This window comes from Podarcis filfolensis (genome assembly GCF_964270895.1).
Source record: "Podarcis filfolensis genome assembly, chromosome: 12".
Lineage (NCBI taxonomy): Eukaryota > Metazoa > Chordata > Lepidosauria > Squamata > Lacertidae > Podarcis > Podarcis filfolensis.
Window position 1 is genome coordinate 35,244,157 of NC_139614.1, and position 21,314 is coordinate 35,265,470.

The following is a 21,314-nucleotide window of genomic DNA, read 5'->3' on the forward strand; positions in this document are numbered from 1 at the left end:
TTAGAGGTCTACTGTAGGATACCTACAGTTAATGTTTCCAAGTAACCTTCTCTGTCTTGATTTTGTTGATGAGTCGTCTTCATTTTAGAAAGAATGAACACTATTTCAGAGTGATGCGATAAGTGCAGCAGTTCTTGTTTCAATGAAGAAATCCACTCAGTTTCCATTCTTTCTTTCTTTTTTTAAAAAGGAATTGTAGTGAATTTGCAGTCTGAATAAAAAGTTAAGGCTGCAATAATTCTGCACACAGAGAGCACGGGAACTTCAGACAAAGCACTCCTAAATTAGGCTAATATATGTGTTTCGTTCCAAGGGAGCCAAGCAATAAAATCCTTGAAGCAACCATTACCATAAGGTAATTGACTGTATCTGCAAGTTAAACGTTCCAAGAAAGAGACAAAGTTATTTCCAACTGACAAGGTCAGTTATCACCTGTCTGCATCCCCACTGGTGAGTGTTACTGTGAGTAACTTTCAACTCAAAATAGCAAGCAAAACTTGGAAGGTTTTTCAAATTACCCTTTTTACATACTTCAAAATAAACAAATGTAACAAGTTTTTATAGCTATGCGATTAATTGCAGTCTTGAAGTCTGACCTTCATCTTCACACACCTGCTTGGGCATTATATAGGGAGTTAACCAGCACTGAGGACCCAGTGTGGTGCAAGACCACTGAGACTGCGACCACTGATGACTTGAGATGGCGACTGGCAAGCACAGTCCCCCTGAACTAAGGCCAAGAGCTGTTTACCCTTCAGGACCTGTTAAGGGGAGGTCCCCCTTATTATCTATATCCTGAAGCCTAGGTGGAATGGTGACATGTCCTCTTAAAATGGCGGCATGTCCACCGGCTTGTCCATCCGCAAGATCTCACTAGGCTTTGAAAGATGAAGTGGGAGGATCGCCCTCTCCCTCCAGCCATGGTGTCCTTCATGCAACCCTGCAAATCATTCAATGGTTTCAACAGGTTTGCTGGGCCACAATTTATTGTATACGTACTCAAAGGTTTCTCCTGACCACTAAAGGGGCCTAATGATCTAAGAGAAGTAGATGTTACTATTTTTAAGTGCCGCTGAGTGCTGTAATGATCACTTACAAAGGCTGCTGCAATTCCTGACCCGTAACCCAGATGTTTTATTTTTTAATAAGTTCAATTAATTTTTCAATTATCTGGAACGAGCTAAAAGAAGAGAATGGAAGCGGGGGATGAGACACAAGCTACTTTCAGGGAGATGGAGAAGACTGTCACTTTTTAATTAGCGAGGGCTTCCTGTGAGGCAAAGCTGCCTTGGAGACATTTTCTGAAGAGGCTGCCTTAGCCCTTGCACCAAGAAGATGTTGTCAGGATGATAATTATAACAAATATACAGACAGAACTCCTGGATGCTTTCAGACTAAAGAAGCATAATGAAACAGACGTGATAACTGAATGAACTCTCAGCTGACCCTCCTCTCTCCTTCTAGCAGGTGACAAAGGCCTCTAGCAGTAAGACAAGGGGAATTAAAATAAGAAAAGCTTGCAATAATTATGGAGGCCAGCAGGGAAATGAACACTCTTAAAAGACAAGAAACAGCAAGGTGGAATTACTCAAGCAGCTTCATAAAGTACATTTATTTTGAAGTTTGCATAATGCCTGTTAAGGTTCGTGTCAGAATCCTTAAGGTAACAATGTAGATAAAGTTGGGGGTGGGGGTTTAAGCAAAAAGCAAAATGTTTTGGGGTTATATCCATTAATGATTTGCACTAGTAGAAAGTGCTTCCACTTGTGTGAGGCAAGGCACCTGATTTTCACTGATTTCCCCCATCTAGTGATGAATAGCATTCTAAGTCTATGCTCTGGGGTGGTGGTGAAGGATACAAATGTTCTGATGAAAACTAGTGGATCCCTTGCTGATAAATTCAGCAGGTGGGGATCTGAGAACTCTAGAAAGAGAACAGGTACATAGGTAGAGGTGGCTGCCATTGGGATTATCAATTCAAATCTAGCAAAAGGTTGTCAAGATTACGTCCTTGAAATGAACCCATCAATCAACCATCATGACTAATGGGTCTCACATATTCCAATGAGATTTAAGCATGACATGTTTTTTTCCCCCTGGATGAAGCCCATTTTGTACCATGTTAAAGGTGGAACTGTAGCAAAACAAAGCTGCCTTTCCCGGAGTCATACCCTCTGGTCCTTCCATCTCATATTGTCTACAATGACTGGCAGCAGCTCTCTATAGTTTCAGACAGGGATTCTCTTCCAGAGCCTTACCCAGAGATGCCAGAGGTTGAGCTTGGGACCTTCTGAATCCAAAGGAGATGGTCTGCCACTGAGCCATGGCCCCTCCATTTAGCCCTGATGTCAATGGACTCCAATTCCCATCAGTCCCAGCCAGCATGGCCAGTGGCTAGGGATGCTGGGAGCTGAGGTACATCAACATTTGAGCCATAGATCCCCCATCCCTGTGCTAGAAATTTGTGTTCACTGCAGCGCAGCTCACCTATAAAACAAAGCTGAGATGTGGGGTAAGCTGCTATTTTGTGCCATGTCTCATTTGAGATTTTATCCTTAGTTCTGTAATGTTCTAAGGAGCGGTTGTTGCTGTCAGAAGGAAGGGAAACAGCTATCAGTGGAACAGAGCTATAAAAGGATATTTCCTTTCTCTCCCCCTGGGCTGTTAAGTAAGTTGTTTGCAGCAAGAGAATATGCAATACCTCCATTTCTTTTGTTCTCTAGTTGGAATAAGCAGCTCAGCTACCTCTTGAGGAATAAAAGAACCAAGAACTGATTTGCAATAGTGTTGGAATCTTTTTATTTTATTTACTTTTTAATGGCTGTGCTCATCAGCGGTTACTGAACTACCCAGGCAACAAAGCTGCAAATTTTCTGCTTCACTCTTTTTGCAAAAACAGGGGGAAGGATGCTTACCAAGATTTTTTAAACACTTAGATAATAATGCAAATAATATTGCATTCAGTCAATGTTGGAAACCTTAGGATTTTGGTTTATCAGGTACAGTATTAAAAACAGCTTTTAAAACAGGTAGTTTTTTTGTTTCAAATAGTAATTAAAAAAAACCCTTTCTTGCTTTGGATCCCTGCATTACTGAGAGGATTGAATTAAATTATTAAACATGAGTCTTCCATAAACTTTAATTTGACAATTGCAAATGTGATATTTGTATTGGATACAGGGTTTTCTACTATCCAGGCTTGTAGTCTTGTGGATGCAGAGATGAGTTCAAAAACATTTAGTCGCAATGCATCAGTGACTAAGCTTCTAGCCAGCTACAGTTGCTTATTTGGTGCTTTGCTCTGCTTTTTACTCTTTGTTTCTGGTTGCTTGCTGGGGTGGTGGTGGGAATTGTTTTCTCCTGGTGGACTTGCCTTTTTGTCCCCACTATCAAGATAAAGTGTCACCAGGCAGATTAAGTTGGTCTTAATCTGTTGGTCTTTAAGGTGCTACTGGAAGGAAAAAAAATTTTTTGTTTTGACTATGGCAGACCAACACGGCTACCTATCTGTAACAGGCAGATTAAGTTTAGCATGACAAAAGCACTCCAGTTGTTGGGGGAGGGGTTTCTAAGCCAAACTGCCAAGGATCCCTCCATCCAGTCTACCTCTAGAAAAAAAGCAAAGGAGCTGTAGATTTACTTTCCCAAAGCCTGAGAGTTCAGGCTTTAAACAAAACTTGTGAAATTCCATTAGAACACAAGTAGTAGTTTAAGAACTACGCAGCTTAGCATCTGGGGAAGATTTTAAGGAGAAATTGCAGGGGAAACACTTTTCAGAACAGTGAAATTTCAGTATATATGACATTTATTTGGCGGAAAGGAGGAAACAAATCACACAAACAGAATATAAAATCAAATCAAAGAGTCAATCTAACTCTCTTAGTAACAATTTAGCTACTTCTGTAGAGTCTTGGGTTTTAGAGAATGTGTTGAGTTCTTTGCAGAAAAGATGGCCTGAGAATACTAGCCTCTTGCAGAACATCTGTGGTCACCTAAATTATATGGTTCTGAAGGAGACAAAGGTGCTGTGATGCCCTACACATTTATGGGAATCTGATGCCAGTAAAAGTGTTTTGTGAATCAGTGGCATCTCTGGTCCAGGTAGTTCAGGTACCTAGTACAGTATGTATTTAAATGATGAGCCTAACTTCTTAATGGTTTTGAACTTCCATCATAAAAGTTCAGACCAGTTAGACTACTGTGTGAGAGAGAAGGAGGGAGAGAGGGGAAGGAATTAAATTGGAAAGGGGGATTGGAGATAAAACCAAGGCTATCGGTTTATTCAGGTGGTGGTCAGCAGGCATCCAGAGTCTCAGAGGCCTTAGATGTTGCTGTTGATCTTCTGTGGAATATGTTATACCCTTCTTCATGGAAGCAGAGTCAATTATGTAAATAAATCAAAATAAAAATATGCTCAATAATATGTCTAATTCAGATCTCATAATTTATTAGTTTTCATTGGCACAAAATTTTGGGATACTTTGAATGCAGAATGTGGATTTTTCTTCTTGTTCAGGGATATTTTTTACAGTTCCAAGTACTATGAACATTTGAGTTGAAAGATCATTGTTGTTATGTATATTTGCCATCAGACTATTAAACAACTCAACTTACTGTTCAGCTCAGTAGCGAAAGTCTTTGAAACTAATTATTACTGCAATTATACATGCAGTCTTCCCCAGGCTGCAATCGCCTTTCCAGCTCTGAGTCAATTAATAAAATACCCTATACCACGAAACTTCTACTAATAAACGATGGTCACTTTTTTTTTTTACTGGCAATGAATTGGCTTTTAATTTTTATTCTGTTCCTTTATGAGGAAGTTAATATTTAATAATTCATGTTTCTGCTGCCTCTAACTAAAAGATGGACAGATGCAGAAGAAGGTAGTCAATATTCAGGTACTCCTGAAGTTTACTTACATTTCAGAGAAGTGTCCAACAGTTAAAATCCTCTTCCTATAGGTCAGAGGCATCAAGCCAGGTACACAATACTCTGAAACAAACTTTTTCATTACTGGGGACCCCAAGGTCCTGGGGTGCAGGGACTTGAAGCCCTTTCCATAGAGTCAGTGGCACAAACCACCTCTAAAACCCTGTTTCAGGGTAGCACACCCCAATATAGTCCTTTTTAGGGGGGAATCCTAAAGGATTAGAACAGAAGATGGGCCTTCCAGTGAAAAGCAGGCGGAACAACTGTCCTGTTTTTGTGATGACAGAAAATAGGCTCTATATTCTATGGTGTTGGAGGAGACTCTTGAGAGTCCCATGGACTGCAAGAAGATCAAACCTATCCATTCTTAAGGAAATCATCCCTGAGTGCTCACTGGAAGGACAGATCCTTTGGCCACCTCATGAGAAGAGCAGACTCCCTGGAAAAGACCCTGATGTTGGGAAAGATGGAGGGCACAAGGAGAAGGGGACGACAGAGGACGAGATGGTTGGACAGTGTTCTCGAAGCTACCAGCATGAGTTTGACCAAACTGTGGGAGGCAGTGGAAGACAGGAGTGCCTGGCGTGCTCTGGTCCATGGGGTCACGAAGAGTCAGACACGACTAAACGACTAAACAACAACAACAACGATTATGAAAAGACAGTCTTGATAGTAAAAGAATTAGCAATTAGTTTAGCCCTTGTGAAGTAGAAGAAATGGGGCTTTACAGTAGGCACCATGTGACTTAAACTGCAGGTGGGAAACCTGTGGCCCTCCAGAGGTTGCTGTGGCCTTCCAGTCACCATGGCCAATGGCCATGGAAGATGGGAGTTGTCGTCCAACAACAATGCTGAAGAAGCACTACTTGTAAACTACTTTGTAGCCTAATTTGGCATTACGCAGCACTTACATTAATAAACAACAACATCTGGAGGGCTACAGTTTGACTTAACACATGGATGTGAAAATGCTAATAATAATAATATTTTTTGTATTTTACCTTATTTCTAAGTTTTGATGGTTGGTCTAATTAAAGTGTTTACTATTAGAGATATTTTTAAATAAATCTAAGCAGTGTGCAACTTAAAAATAAAGAACACCATTAAAACAAAGTATACTGTAAAACCAGTAAAATTCAGGGAATTTAGACAAGTGAAGGTCCAAACAGGGGTAGGCAATATTTCTGGTAGAATTTAGGTAACACGAAGTCATACTATTAATACTATAGCTTTGTATTTATTATTTACTAAAATAATACTGTTTACCAAAATAGCACTGTTTGCCAAAATAGTACTGTTATGTATTTCAGCATTCAGAAAACATGACACACAGTTGCTCTGGTGAGAGAAATCTTTGTCGACTGGCTTTTCCCTGCTGCCTCCATCAATGACTATGTCACTTTTTAACACGCTTTATGAAAATATACATTGATATAATAAGAAAGACACATTCAGTTATAGAAGAACTCCATCAATGTCGTTTTTAATTGAGAGCGGTCAGAGCTGTCACAGGACTGTCACTTCTATAATGGACATGTTGAAACATGGAGGAATTACTAAGGCGACAGAGACAGAAGTCTATGAAACTGACTGAGTGCTGGGGAGGGGCTGCAGCTCAGCAGCAGACCATCTGCTTTGCATGCAGAAGGTTCCAGGTTCAGGTCCTGGCATCTCCTGGTAGGACTGGGAGAGGCCCTTGTCTGAAATCCTGCTCTGAGTTACATAAACCAGTAGTCTGGTTCTGTGTAAGGCAGCTCTCCCTCTGATCTCTGCACCAAAGGAACATAGATGAACAAACCTGGAACCATCCACAATTGTAAATTATGGCTGAAACAAGATGAATGAGCTGCCAATATGCTTTGAGACCAAATTTAAGGTTTTACAGTTAGCAAGACAACTTGGGAGGAGGATATTCCCTATATACCTGCTGATAGCTGTGGACACCTAGAAGGGCCCTTCTAGAGGGGGCCACATATGCTGGAGGTTTGCTCCATGGTAGCTTGGACTAGATCCTTCAAGACAGTAACACCTGCCCTGTGGAACGCACTACCTGCCAAAACTCATTGACAGGCTGCAACACTGTGTGCATTTCATCAGATGCTAAAAACTTATTTGTTTTTATAGGCTTTCCTAGAAGGATGAGTTCTTACTTGTTTTATTTTGTTGCTGTATACAGTATCGCTGTTGGCATCCATCTGTTTCAGGAGGCAATGGAGGAGTGCGCCTTTGGGGGTAAAGTCAAACTGTTGGGCAGTTGCAGTGCCTGCTGTGGCTGTAGAGACAGAGACATGTTTTGTTTCAGCTGGAGCAGATGAAGGCATCCAGTTGTGCTGCTGCAGATGCACCAAGGCATTTCTTCTCTCTGTGCTCTTCCTACTGTGGTACTGTTGTGATGTTCATCGTGATTTAGAAATATTCATAATACTAACAAACCACTACAATACTCTTAATTCAGGATTTCCCAAACTTGGGTTGCCAGCTGTTTTTGAACTACAGTTCCCATCATCCCTGACCACTGGTCCTACTAGCTAGGGATTGTGGGAGCTGCAGTCCAAAAACAGCTGGAGACCCAAGTTTGGGATACCCTGCTCTAATTTAATCTCTGTTTTCCCATCCTGTTCTGCTCAAAAGTGAGCATTCTCTTCCTAAAGAAAATAATATTGCCAAATTCCTAACCAAACTTGTTTTTCAGAACTGAATTTCTCCCTGCAATGCCTTTGGCCTTTAAAAAGGAAATTTATTTGCTACTGCCTATAAAACTTTACTACTTTGTTGCAATGTTTAATTGCATTACTGCCGAACAGAGCCTCAGGAATGTGTACATCAAATCCCACTATTAAATCTGACATTCCTAATCTATAAAATATATACACACGGTCCCAGTTTGTCATTTATGATATCTTCTTTAGGCTACAAATCAAAACAAAGCATTTGTATGCACGTATGGGAGAAATTGTAAGGTGTGGAGGGATGTCTTGGTGTCCATGGTGAATCACACAGCAAACAAGGGTTTTCATTTAAATGACTTTCATAGGACCTGTATGTTCCTACTGCCTGTATTCCAGAGAGTTACCGTATACGTGCAAATGGCTCACACTAGGCAAGTGATATAAGCACATTAGCTCTTTCCTTTCTGATAGCTCCCCGCAGAGAAACACTGCTGGAGATCATCCTACGTGTTGAATTGATATCATTTCTTTAGGGTCACTGACATTTCTTAAAGAGACTTCTATGCTCTGTGATAATTAAACCAAAACATATTGCCATTATCTGTCTCAGTAGTAATGTGGGCTCCCCCCCCAAGGTGTAATGGGCTGATCAAATATTTAAGGAACTTAGCAATATTTCTTAAGGTTGTGACTACAAGTTTCAGAAAAGGCTTGTCTTCACAATCAAGCACCGTTTAGCTCTATTTTATATGCCTAAATAAGAATGAAATCCCATCCTCTTGTGCCCTACACAGGTCATGATTGAACTGTGAAGTCTTCCTGTCAGGATCTAGAGTCCTGATTTCATTTACAAGCCCACATACCTTAGAATAGAGGACCCAAGAACTCTTGATGTTGCAGAGGGTCATCAACATCTTATCTACCCCTGAAATAGTGTCTGAAGCTAGTCCAAGGAGCTGCTATCCCAACCTGAATAACAGGCTAGATCTCAGCTAACAGCTCAATCCTAACCATGTCTGCTCATAAGTAAGTCTCATTGAGTTCCATGAGACTACCAAGTAAATACATATAGCATTACTCTTAACTGGGACAAAGCCCCATTAATATCAATAGGACTTACTTCTGAGTAGACATGGTTAAAAAGTAAAGGTAAAGGGACCCCTGACCATAAGGTCCAGTCGTGGCCGACTCTGGGGTTGCGGCGCTCATCTCGCTTTACTGGCCGAGGGAGCCGGCGTACAGCTTCCGGGTCATGTGGCCAGCATGACTAAGCCACTTCTGGCGAACCAGAGCAGTGCACAGAAACGTCGTTTACCTTCCCGCCGGAGCGGTACCTATTTATCTACTTGCACTTTGACGTGCTTTTGAACTGCTAGGTTGGCAGGAGCAGGGACCGAGCAACAGGAGCTCACCCCGTCACAGGGATTCGAAATGCCAACCTTCTGATCGGCAAGTCCTAGGCTCTGTAGCGCCACCTGAGTAGACCCCTGCAAAAAGCTCAGTCTCCGCTTTTGCTTGAAACCCCTGACATGGTTAGGATTAGACTGTTAGGGTTCAGTCCAGTGTAAACAGGTGCTTCAGACACCTTCAGTATCTACAAATTAAAGCAGGCGTGAGGAACCTGTGGCCTTTCAGATGAATGTTGGACTCCATCTCCTGTCATCCCTGACTGCAAGCTGCGCTGGCTGGGACTGATAGGAGCTAGAATCTGATAACATCTGGAAGACAACAGATTCCACATCCCTGGCGTGTGCTGGTCCTGCAGCATTTAGCTTAGTGACTTCATTGTGTTAGTTATAGCAATTTTTTAAGGTTTATATTCTTTCCCTCAGATAGCTGCATTTTAAAGTCAGGTCCATTTTTCTACCCCCACCCCCACCCCTTCATTTGTCATACTAAATCTTCATACTGTCAAAACTAGCCCAGACTTTGGTAATGGACATGTCAGTCTTCATCTCTCCAATGACCGCAGTTTTCTCTCACCTCCATGTTTTCCCATCATTGGCTCATCATGCCATCTGCCTTTCTCTCTCTTGTATATTATCAGCCACAAAACCACTTGGTTCATTCTTCCTTTTCAAACAAACATTCTGAATTTAATTACTAAATGGAAGAGTTGGCAGATCAGTTAGCTTTCCTCAGGGTAAGATGTTGTCGCTTAAAGCAAGAAAGAAGAACCGATCAAAGAATTATCAGAGATATGAAGGCAGTCGCATATAAGGATTGTATTTATGTTTTGATATGTTAAAACAGTAGCATTCACTTTGTTGGGCACACAGTGGGCACCTAGTCAATAGGAGGTGAATGGTGCCACTCTAGTGTACATAGGTGGGCTTTCACTTTGGTGAATGTCCAACAACCTTAAGATGAATGCATGAAGAAATTCTGACTTTCTTTTTTGTGGTTACCAAGCTCAAAGAAGCATTTCCCTGAAAATCTGCCTTAAAACTACACAGTGAACTCATGGTAAGATGCAATTTAGCAAAAAAAATCTTGCAGAGAAACTCACATATCAGAATAGTATCACTAAAATATTAATTGAAGAATTTTTGGGGGAGGGAGGATACTTTTATTTCCTTTATTTTATGTCATGGTATTGGGGCGGGGCTACGTGATCCTATAAAGAGACACAGTTCCTGATCAACTTCAGAAGTTCTGCCCAAATATAATCTGCCTGCAGGCAACACACCATAATAGGCTGACACACTTGCTGGCTCACAGATACTTTGGGGAGGATTTCTCAGCTTCTCAAGAAGTGTAATTATTGATGTGGCTGCAATTATTGATGCACCTTTTCTGTTCAGGGTCAAGATCTTGAGGGGGATTATATATTCTTGAAGGGAAAATAGGGACCAAAATCCTTAACTATTGCTTCTATCTTAGGTCCAAACTCCCACTAGTGGAGGTTTTTAGCGTGTATGGCTTTTCCTTTCAGAGAAATTGGAGGGTGAAGTCTTGATTGGTGGTGATCCTGATATGTTACATTGTGAGGGTTTGGGCAGGAAGGGTTGAGGAACCCCAACCCTAGCTGTCAACTTTTCCCTTTTCTTGCGAGGAATCCTATTCGGAATAAGGGAATTTCCTTTTAAAAAAGGGAAAAGTTGACAGCTATGACCCCAACTTCTCTGTTCAGGGTGTGCAAATTTGCAAGTCTTTTAGTCTCCCATGGACACATGGCACGAGATACATTCTGCTGACCTAGGTTTCATTTTCTGTTCCTCTCAGTATGGGTCCCCTGCATAATCAATTATGTCTCAATAGACTGTTCTTTCCATGACAGCTTGAAGGGGGGGTGTAGGCCCCAGGAAGATAGATAATAATTAACCTTTGGATTCTGGGCACTAAGCAGGAATCCCCTGTATGGTATCGGAAAAATACTCTCCTAGCACGTCAGGAATCAGTGCAGGCGTCAAGTGATGTGATACAACAATAGGTAAAGGTAATGGGACCCCTGACCATTAGGTCCAGTCGTGGCCAACTCTGGGGTTGCGGCGCTCATCTCGCTTTATTGGCCAATGGAGCCGGCGTACAGCTTCCGGGTCATGTGGCCAGCAGGACTAAGCCATTTCTGGAGAACCAGAGCAGCGCACGGAAATGCCATTTACCTTCCCACGTGGAGCGGTACCTATTTATCTACTTGCACTTTGATGTGCTTTCGAATTGCTAGGTTGGCAGGAGAAGGGACCGAGCAACAGGAGCTCACCCCATCGCGGGGATTCGAACCGCCGACCTTCTGATCGGCAAGACCTAGGCTCTGTGGTTTAACCCACAGCGCCACCCATGTTTAATTGTAATAGGGATTCCTCCTGCCCTGTTGTATGGGACTCTATGCAGTCCTGAAGGGAGTGGCCATAAATGAATCATCTAAACAATGCTGCTCCTCTGTTTTTACCTACCCTCTCACCATATATCCAATTGTGGTGGGACATGAAGCAGGGACTCTCATGCCAGTCTTAAGACTCAGGTAGATTCATATGAGAGATGGATCCTTGTTGTAGGTAGTTTACTTGCACATGCTATTTCTGTGATACAATATGAGCACAGATATACTGCGGTCATACCACTGTAATAATATATAGTAAGACTTGTTTTTCTTTGCTGTGTAAATCTCATTAATTTTTAGTGCAACACATCTCTAAAATAAGGTCCGTATATCCATTTACAAAACAGACAAAACTGCTAGCATTTATAACTTTCTCTAGCTATTATATGTTCTAACATTTTATCCATTATTACTCAACAAGCTTCTCACTAATTTGATAATTAAATGGCCTGTTTGTGTTTTTTCTGCAGAAAAGCAATGGAACTATTCTGTTATTGAATCTGATAAGCTCTTTCTTCATATGATTAGAAATGCTAAGGGAGGATTTTTCATTTCCAGTTCGCAAAGGCAAACTTTTTAAAAAATAAATAAATAAATGCAGAGATAAATGAGGGAATCTGAGCTGTTTTAATGGCGTTTGACTCATAAAAGTGTCTAAGTGGTGTTTGAAATAAAAAAAAATGAGTTATGCATTCATAAAAGACATACAGATTTGTTCCCTGCTGAAAACTACTTGCATATTTGGAACGAGAATAGTAATAAGATTTCCTCTAATTAGAAAACTAATCATATTTCCCCCACCAATCTAAGCCCTGTTAACTCATGATACCAAAACCTGGTAAGATGTTGTTCCATGATGGAAAAAATGGTGGGATAAAAATGAATTAAATAAGAAATAAATAAACTTGAGTATACCTAAAATAGCTCCTGCGATCCCATCTGTGTTTTTTCAGAGAAGAGGGAGAGCAATTTCTGAAAAAAACAGAAACTATTTTAGGTGCTATTTTAGGGAACTATTTTAGGTTCACTCAAGTTTGTTTATTTCTTATTTAATTCATTTTTATCCCACCATTTTTTCCATCATGGAGCGACATGCCAAAAACAAACACACATGAGGTGAAGGTACCCGTGTATGTGCCACAATGGTCAAATTATCTCTGCCCAGTAAGGGGTGCAATGGATGGACCAGCCAAAGCTGTTGATAGGTGTCTTTTACTACAGAGGCCACCTGAGTCTACATGGACAAAGATGGCTCCAAGAACCCCCCCCCCCAACTGCTTATCTGTGTTTTTTTCAGAGGGAGTGCAACACCATCTAGAATAGGCAGATCCCCCAATTCTTGAACTTGGGAACCACTTGCCCACAGTGTCCTAGCAGGATTCAGCTTCAGTTTATTGACCCATATCTACTCCATAAAGTGCAGTGGTTCAGCTTATGCACAGCCTCTCCTTATATTTAATAGAAGAGTAGAGCTGAGGGTCAATAGTATACTGATGACACTGTGTCCCACACCTCCTGATGATTGTTCCCAATGGTTTTATGTAGATGTAAAATAGCATTGTGGACAAAATAGTGTCTCGAGTCATCTGGCAACTAAGCTACCAAGATGTAGGTGTGAGTCTCCGGTACCAGTCATGCGGGTAGGAGCAAAACCATCATAAAACTGTGCTTCCAACACCCAAGCCATGGCCCTGCCCATCCGTCAAAATGGACCGCATCTTTTCCGTGTCTTTTTGTTGTTTAGTCGTGTCTGACTCTTCATTACCCCATGGACCAGAGCACGCCAGGCACTCCTGTCTTCCACTGCCTCCCGCAGTTTGGTCAAACTCATGCTGGTAGCTTCGAGAACACTGTCCAACCATCTCGTCCTCTGTCATCCCCTTTTCCTTGTGCCCTCAATCTTTCCCAACATCAGGGTCTTTTCCAGGGAGTCTTCTCTCCTCATGGGGTGGCCAAAGTATTGGACCCTCAGCTCTAGGATCTGTCCTTCCAGTGAGCACTCAGGGCTGATTTCCTTCAGAATGGATAGATTTGATCTTCTTGCAGTCCATGAGACTCTCAAGAGTCTCCTCCAGCACCATAATTCAAAAGCATCAATTCTTCGGCGATCAGCCTTCTTTATGGTCCAGCTCTCACTTCCAAGCCATGGCCCTGCCCATCCGTCAAAATGGACCGTATCTTCTCCATGTCTTATATCTGTCAAGTATTAGTCCATTCCAATTATACATCCTGAAGGTAGGTTTCACTGGACTGCAAATCACAAGGACAAAGTGTCTCTTGAAGAGCTATGGAAAGAGTAGGGACTAATAAGGAAGCTGACGGGAAGAGGGAGAGGACCTTCTGCTGCCTGTGGTGAATGAACTACCGTATTTTTTGCTCTATAAGACTCACTTTTTCCCTCCTAAAAAGTAAGGGGAAATGTGTATGCGTCTTATGGAGCGAATGCAGGCTGCACAGCTATCCCCGAAGACAGAACAGCAAGAGGGATTGCTGCTTTCACTGCGCAGCGATCCCTCTTGCTGTTCTGGGTTCTGAGATTCAGAATGTTTTTTTCTTGTTTTCCTCCTCCAAAAACTAGGTGCGTCTTGTGGTCTGGTGCGTCTTATAGAGCGAAAAATACGGTATTTGGTATATGGGAGCTGCTTCAGGCTATGCAAGCCAAATAAGGTGAGGTAGTATACCTGTTGGTTGGGCTTCAGCCCTTTGGCTCTGGGCAACTAACTATTCATATCCTATATAGAAAATGGAAAAATTACCTACCACTACAAGAATGTTTTGGAAGGATAAACGAGGTAAACTTTATTGCAGATTAACATATCCTTAGGGATTGCAATTATGGGAATAAATCTAAAAGAGCTCGTGAGGTAATATATGTTCATAATAAAGTATTTAGCTCCTATCCATAATCTCATGAGCAGAAGGGGGAAGAGAGGTTTGGCGAAGAAAACAACATAATTAACAACCCACTTAATGGCAGGCATTACTACACCTCTCCAGAAGAATATGCAACAAAACCTGAAATGCTTAGAAAGCATTTTCAAAATAAATTTTATATACGTTGTGGCATGATTGCTAAACACCAATAAATATTAATGGTTGGTGTTTCTTTTTTGTGTTGTTTTTTTCTGCAAGTGCAGTAAAACACTTTATTTACTCTAAGCAAATGAATGACAAGGGCCGTGATTTAAGACAATGATCTGGATAAAATTTATTAAACGAGATTTGTGTGACTGGATTCTGAACTAGTTGTGTTTTAACTCAGAGGTGTGTTTTAACTCACTGACCCTGACTTCCTGTTAGGTGTTCTTCATTCAGCAACCTTAAACACCTTCTGCATATGAACAAAACCCTGATCCTCAAGGATGTTTTCATGGCTAACAGAGAGGCTATACCACAACCAGCATACTGCAGTCAAGATATGTTATGGTACTTTGTGATGGATTTCACAGCTGCCATGGCAAAGATCCAAAGACATAGCTGCAGCCACACATGAGGCTTAGGCTATTTTAGTTAAATTGTTGGCTTTTCTCCTTTTGAATGGCTGACCCCAAATGCCCGAAAGAGTAAGAAGTCTTAGTTGCAAAAGCAGCTTGCTTTGTGGCATGTTGTGGTTTGAAAACAATAAGCCTAAGATCTCGCCGAGCATAATAAACTGTAGTTTTGCGCATCTTTGGATTGTGCCTAATGTTACTGCGTTATATAAATGTTGTTATAAGGATGTTGCGGCATCTTTTTTGCATGCAGGAGAGGCACTTCTGTTTAAAAACTGCTTTCATTCTGTGTTCTTTTGTAATGCAGTTGACTTTAAGGAACACCCACCCACTTTTGTAGGAACACTCATGGAACATAATGACCATGTCTATTTACAGCTACACAGAACCCAGTAGACATTATAGATAATGTGTGTGTAAATGATTTGTTAGTGACTTTCACTTTGAATCATTGCAATTAGATGTTTGAGGGGGTTGTTTTATTAAAAACATTAATCCCAAGCAACAGCTTTCTTTTTACTGGGGATTGGTAAGAACTCACTAGAAAGGTTCAATCAATCCAAACAAGGAGTAAGCAAAGCTGTTATCTCTCAAATTGTGTTTGTAGAAAAAAGCACAGGAAGAAGGAGAAACAGCCTTACTCTATGAAATTCCCCAAACTATTTCATTAGTGCCTCTGCTTTAAATTGATAAAAATTTAATGCAGCTTGCAAAACTATCCTTTTGGGGGGAGAACATTAATGACACCCATGAGAAACAACTATATTTCTTCAGATGGTGTCATAAGATGGTGTGTCCTGAGTCACTTTGATTTTTTAAATGGCTTATCTCACTAAGAACAGTAACATTTCCTGGACAAAATGGCAAAAAGGTATGTTGACTTTTGTTCTCATGGCTGAATCCAGAATGAATCTTCCTTCAATGAAAATATCAATGAAACGAAGTCCAAGATTTTACAGATCCTCCAGATTTCAGTGCCATCCTATGCACCCTCAGCATCTTCGGAGAAGTGGTGGCAGGCCCATCTGCAGCAGAGTGTTTTCAACTTTTCATTTTTAATGTTTATAGATTACGTTCACTCTTAAAATAAACTGCAGCCATTTCATTAAATCAAGCCTCATCAAACAATGCATTTGCTCTGACTCTAAATTTGGACTCTGTCCAACACAGTAGAGCTGTGCCAGAATTTACTTGTAATAGTTCACATGTATTTTGGTGCATTGTGCTTCTTTTTTACTGATATGGGGTATAAGTTTCATAAAAGACTGCAACTGAAATAAATAATGTGGGGAAGTCTTTTTTAAAAACCTGAACCTGTGTTTAAAAAAATCCAGCATGCTTAATGTATTCACACCTAAAAGTGCTAAAAAGCATTGTGGAGATTGAGCTGAACCAGCAGGTGGGAGTATTCAGCCTAGAATTTGATGTAGTTTGATACCCAATACTCTCATGCTCTAATGGTAGCATCAAAACCACAAGACTTCTGGAAATCAGTGAATAGAATATGATCCATTTACCATTTTGAAAAAGGCAATGATCATGAAGATGAAGACCGTCTCTGTTTATATTTAATATGCAGCTGGTCTGGTTTTGCATATTAGGAAGTATTGGCTTCAGGCAGGTTCAACTCCTTAATTCCTGTTGTCAGAATCTGTTCGATCTTAGTAAGGCTGTAATCCTGCCAACACTTACAAGGTGGTGCATCTTGCTGAACTCTGTGGAATTTATTCAGAACTCAAAGTAAACTATTCAGAATATGTATAGAACAAGCTGCAATCACATGTACATTTTACTTGGGGCAAGCATCACTGAGCACAGCAGTACTTATTTTTGTGTAAATATATACAGGTCATTGCTGTTACTTTTAACAGAAGGGATGCTTTGACGTGTATCGTGTGCAGATCCTTAGCATGCTATAAATAAACAAACACAATCTATCTGTACAAACAAGCACAATTAATAAGTGTAATAGTTCTGTGTCTGTCTTCATTGAATGAGGAAGTGTAGAATAAAGATTGGGTTGTCTCATCCTGTCCCATCACATTCTTCTACAAGCAAACATGTATGTTCTGTCCCGCTCATTATGCTGGTGATTATCGAGTAAGTTGGCCAGGTGCAAATTACGACAAGGGTCCTGTGTCTTTAATAGTTGTATAGGACAGGAAGGTTCAGCAGGTGTAGATGACATTCCTTCCTCTTTATAGCTATTAAAGGTGCAGGAGTCCTGTTTATTTTTGCATCTGGCCATCCTGATGCAAAGTTATGAGGAAGACCTACTGGTCTGTTTATCTGTCTGGAATATTAAAAGGAAAAGATAAGGGAAAGTTGACTGAACTGTGGACAACTGCATGAAGTAAGAGGTAAATGCCTAGTTGAGTAAAAAAAGCCACAGCAGTGACAGCATTAGAGGAAATTGTACAGGATGAGGCCATATATGAAATGGTGACGATGCTATGAATTCATACTGCCCGCCACAGAAATATCACTGCAAATTTGCAACAGATTACTAGGAAGCCTTTTTTTTAGCTTTACAAATGTAGTTCCTATGGGCATTTACTGGCCACATGAACTAGATGAAACCATGAAATGAAAGAGTAAGACAAATGAAGCATCAGTGTACAAATTCCAATTGGTCAGGCCATGTGCTGTCAAGCAGCATTTGACATGAAATGAATCAAGGCAGGTGAGACAAAAGAGATCAAAGGGTAGTTCTCTGGGGGACCAAATGAGAAACATGTGCTTCGTTCCATTGTGCAAATGCAGCGCAAATAAACTTCATGATGAGACGCTGTACACATAGATCAGCAAGGAGAGACTGTGTTTATTTTATAATGTGTGGCATTATACATTTATCACTAAATGTTTGTTTCTGAAATGGTGAAAAGAGGACCTTAGTCAAGGATTAAGAACATATGAATGTGGGGGGATGCTCCCCTAAAACCCAAGAAATAAATGAATGTCAGAATCTAGATAATATTTGGGATATTGAAGGAAAAATACAAGCTGCACAGGGATTTCTGGGCTAGCTTATGCAAACCAGCTGGCTAGTTACAGGTAAGTGCAGAGCCATTAAGAAACAACTCATTAAGGGTACACTGGGAAGAGGGAGGAAAACAAAGGCCAGACCTCCATGAGTTGCTGGCAGAAGAAAACTGCACTAAGAGACCGGGAACCATAACTGACTGCTGCTTCAGATACAAGCTTGCTGAATCTTTGAAAGATGCTCTTGGGATATAATGTTCTGCGCCTCCTCCATTGCAGACTTCCAGGTGTAAATATGGGTTAAAAATATTCCGTAAAGACAGTAGCCTCCACTGTGCCTTAATCCTCCCAATGGAAACACAATCCTGGGTGAGCACCTGGGCATAGCTGTCAACTTACAGATTTGAAAATAAGGGACCAGCAGCCTTGAAAATAAGGGACCAGCAGCCAAAATAAGGGACCTGCAGCCTCACCTGTTCCAGGCACTCCAGTCTTCCTGTCCTCCTGCAGTCTGGTCAAACTCATGCTGGGTAGCTTCGAGAACACTGTCCAACCAACTTTGTAACCAGAGGTTCAACTGAATAGAATCTGAATCACATGCACCACAAGGCCTATGCAGCCTCAACTTAAGATGGCTCCCTGGCCTGGCTTTGCACTGCAAAGTTTGCAGCAGCATGTGCAACAAAATGGCGTCCAGCATTCAAAAAACCCCTCAGCTTGCATTAACTAGCCACACACAAGGCATGCAAGCTCCACCCCCCAGTCGTTCTTAGACTTCTTATTGGGTGAGCAACAAAGCCAAGCAACACAGCTGGAGCCTCCCTCCTCCCTGGCCGGCAGGGAGGGAGAGAGAGGAGCTGCTTCCTTTGAAATTTAAGGGACATCATTTAAGGGACATTTAAGGGACACCCATCAATAAGGGACAGCAGCGGGACATGGCGCTGGAATAAGGGACTGTCCCTTCAAATAAGGGACACTTGACAGCTATGCACCTGGGACCCCTGGAATCTCACACCCTTTGTGGAGATTGGGGTGCTGTGTAACAATATATTCACGGATTTCACTGGGTTAGAATAATGCTCCAAAATAGCCCAACACATCTGGATTAAAGACTTGATAGAACCTCTGGAAAGAACTTAAAAGTCCAGAGTGCATTTCTGAGTACATTCAGTTTTCCCTTGCCTCTGTATCAGGAAACCCAAGAGGAAATGATCACTTCCTCCAAAGGTTCCCAGCTGCTTCCACTTCAATGTTCAATTCCTCCCTGTTGGTGAGGACTAGAGTCTTCAGTGTTCGCTGCCAAACATTCAGTCAGCTTTTCTTGCTGAGACTTAAGTCCTTACTTTTACTACTAGAAGCTGAAATCTTGCCTGCGGCTGTATTTTTGGTTCATGAGTAATGAAATGCTTGTGTGAACACCCCCATCCTGCCCTGCCTCCAAGTTGATTTAAGATTTAAAAAAGGCCTTGCAAGGTTCATGCATACTCTCCAGGACAGTCTGCCTAAGGAAAATAGAATGTCTACCTAGTCTGCTTGCTGTTCCCTTAGGTATATCCTGCCAGCTTCCATATAACATTTTTCTCAAGTAGAACCTGCTCCTAGCAAAGCAACATTTTAAAAACTGCTTTCCACCCACTAAAACTGCTCTAGGGCTTGTTGACATACTTCCCTGTGATAAGATCAAGAACACAAGGCTTGCTGGGGATTTTATATGTACTTCTATACCCTTAAGAACGACTTGTAGATGCTAGTGAATATGTAAATGAGCCAAGGCTGCGAGTAAGTTATTTATTATGGATTTATATGCATTGTGCAATTGGCAGCTACATTTTATTGCAGCAGGAAACAAATCTCTCAGTCTCCTGCTGTTTGAAGGTTTGGGAAGATTTATTAAAAGTTTAAAGGGGGATTTCTGAATTGGATAGAACATATCAAACTAGTGTTAAACAAAACAAAAAAAGTCCTCAAATATAACAAAACAATGACTTACTGGCTTTGAATATTTGCATTTTGTATTCTATGTACATATATCCACACATGGTTCACATGTGCAGCTGTTCTAATAATGCTGTTAAGGGAGGGGAGGTTAGGCTGAATGCTTGGGCCTTCCTCTAATCATTGGAACAGCCAAGCTAGCTTTCTGGGTGACAAGCCATTAAGGGGAACAAAGGAAGGGGCTCAGTGCAAGATGGCAAGTGGGTGGGGGCTCCTCCCTCAATTCACAGGTAGTTAAAAGGACAAAGGCAGAGTTGAGAGTGGAGAGTGAGTCATGTGAACTAGAAGCAACAGACTGGGAAGTCAGTGTTTGTATCCAAGGCTGTGGAGGAAGCAAGGCCCACTTGGGGTATTAACGCTATGAACCCCTCCTTCATAGGTTCAGGTTGTATATATGTGTAAATAAACCATATATCACAAAGGAAACACAAACCCTGGGTAAACATCTGAAAGCCCGGAATCTTGCACCGCTTGGAGATTGTGATGGCATTCAACAATACATATTCTTAAGATCATTTATTTTCCCCGAGGGCTGTATGACTTTGCCATCTGTTACTCAAGCTACCGATCAGCCTGAACTCCATGACTGTTGACTTGCTGCAGTGGCAGCATTTGTTCTGGGCACTGGCATGGGGGAGATGGAGAGAGCTCCTAGACTATTGCTGGAGTAGCAGTTGTTGCCAGAGCAGTGGCCCATGTGGTAGCAGTAGTAAAGGAGTTGGATCTGATTGTGGGGTTGGAATTGCAAGTGTGTGTATGTTAGCGTCCGCCTATGTCGGTCATAATTCCAAGCTGAGTCCAGGAAACTTCATCCGACTCCCATCAGCCCCAGTCGTCATGGACAATGGCAGGCTAGGGGATCCTTTTACTCCCCAGATGTTGCTGAAGCATAGTCACCATCCCTGGCCATTGGCCATGCTTGCTGGTGCTGATGGGACTTGTAGCCTAATAACATCTGCAGGGCCAAAAGTTCCCCATCCCAGGCATAGCCAATTGAAATTGGATTATGGAGAAGATCACGTCCACCCAAAGAGGAAAGAGAGCTGCTACACCAGCCAAGAGCCAGGTATATTCCACTCACCTTTGTACTGATGAAGAGAGTGGTAGAAACCCAGGAAATGCCTATTGACTACCATTTGCTACTGACTAATATAACAGATCTGGAAAATCATGAAAAGAGAAGCATTTCCCCTTGATATTGCTAGCAAAATGTCATGGTGAATGGTACTGAATATGAAATAAACTATTTCAATTGTGTGGAATGACTGCTACCATAATACTCCATTATGTCTCCTGACACAAAAGACTTCATCCTTCTAAGGCTTCAAAACACATTAACCTCATTTTTGTGGGGGGTGCAGGGTGCAAAGCCACTCTGATAGTCATTTTAATCAAGTGGAAGCTAAGCATAGGGGCCCACTCA

At 41.5% G+C, this 21,314-nt stretch overlaps 1 long non-coding RNA gene across 3 annotated transcripts in view; it reads right to left on the minus strand.

Annotated features, from left to right (window-relative positions):
* Positions 1 to 21,314, minus strand: part of LOC310746268 — an 85,164-nt gene that overhangs the window by 7,452 nt on the left and 56,398 nt on the right. Inside the window, exons 7-8 of one of the 3 annotated variants that reach the window (XR_014540553.1) lie at positions 9,584 to 9,757; positions 7,082 to 7,203 (exon numbers count right to left, since the gene is read on the minus strand). The exons of 1 other annotated variant lie outside the window; for it this stretch is intronic. This is a non-coding gene — a long non-coding RNA (uncharacterized lncRNA). Of the gene's footprint in view, positions 1 to 7,081; positions 7,204 to 9,583; positions 9,758 to 20,535; positions 21,052 to 21,314 lie in introns of those variants that run through there. One more of the 3 variants, XR_014540555.1, reaches the window with a different exon arrangement.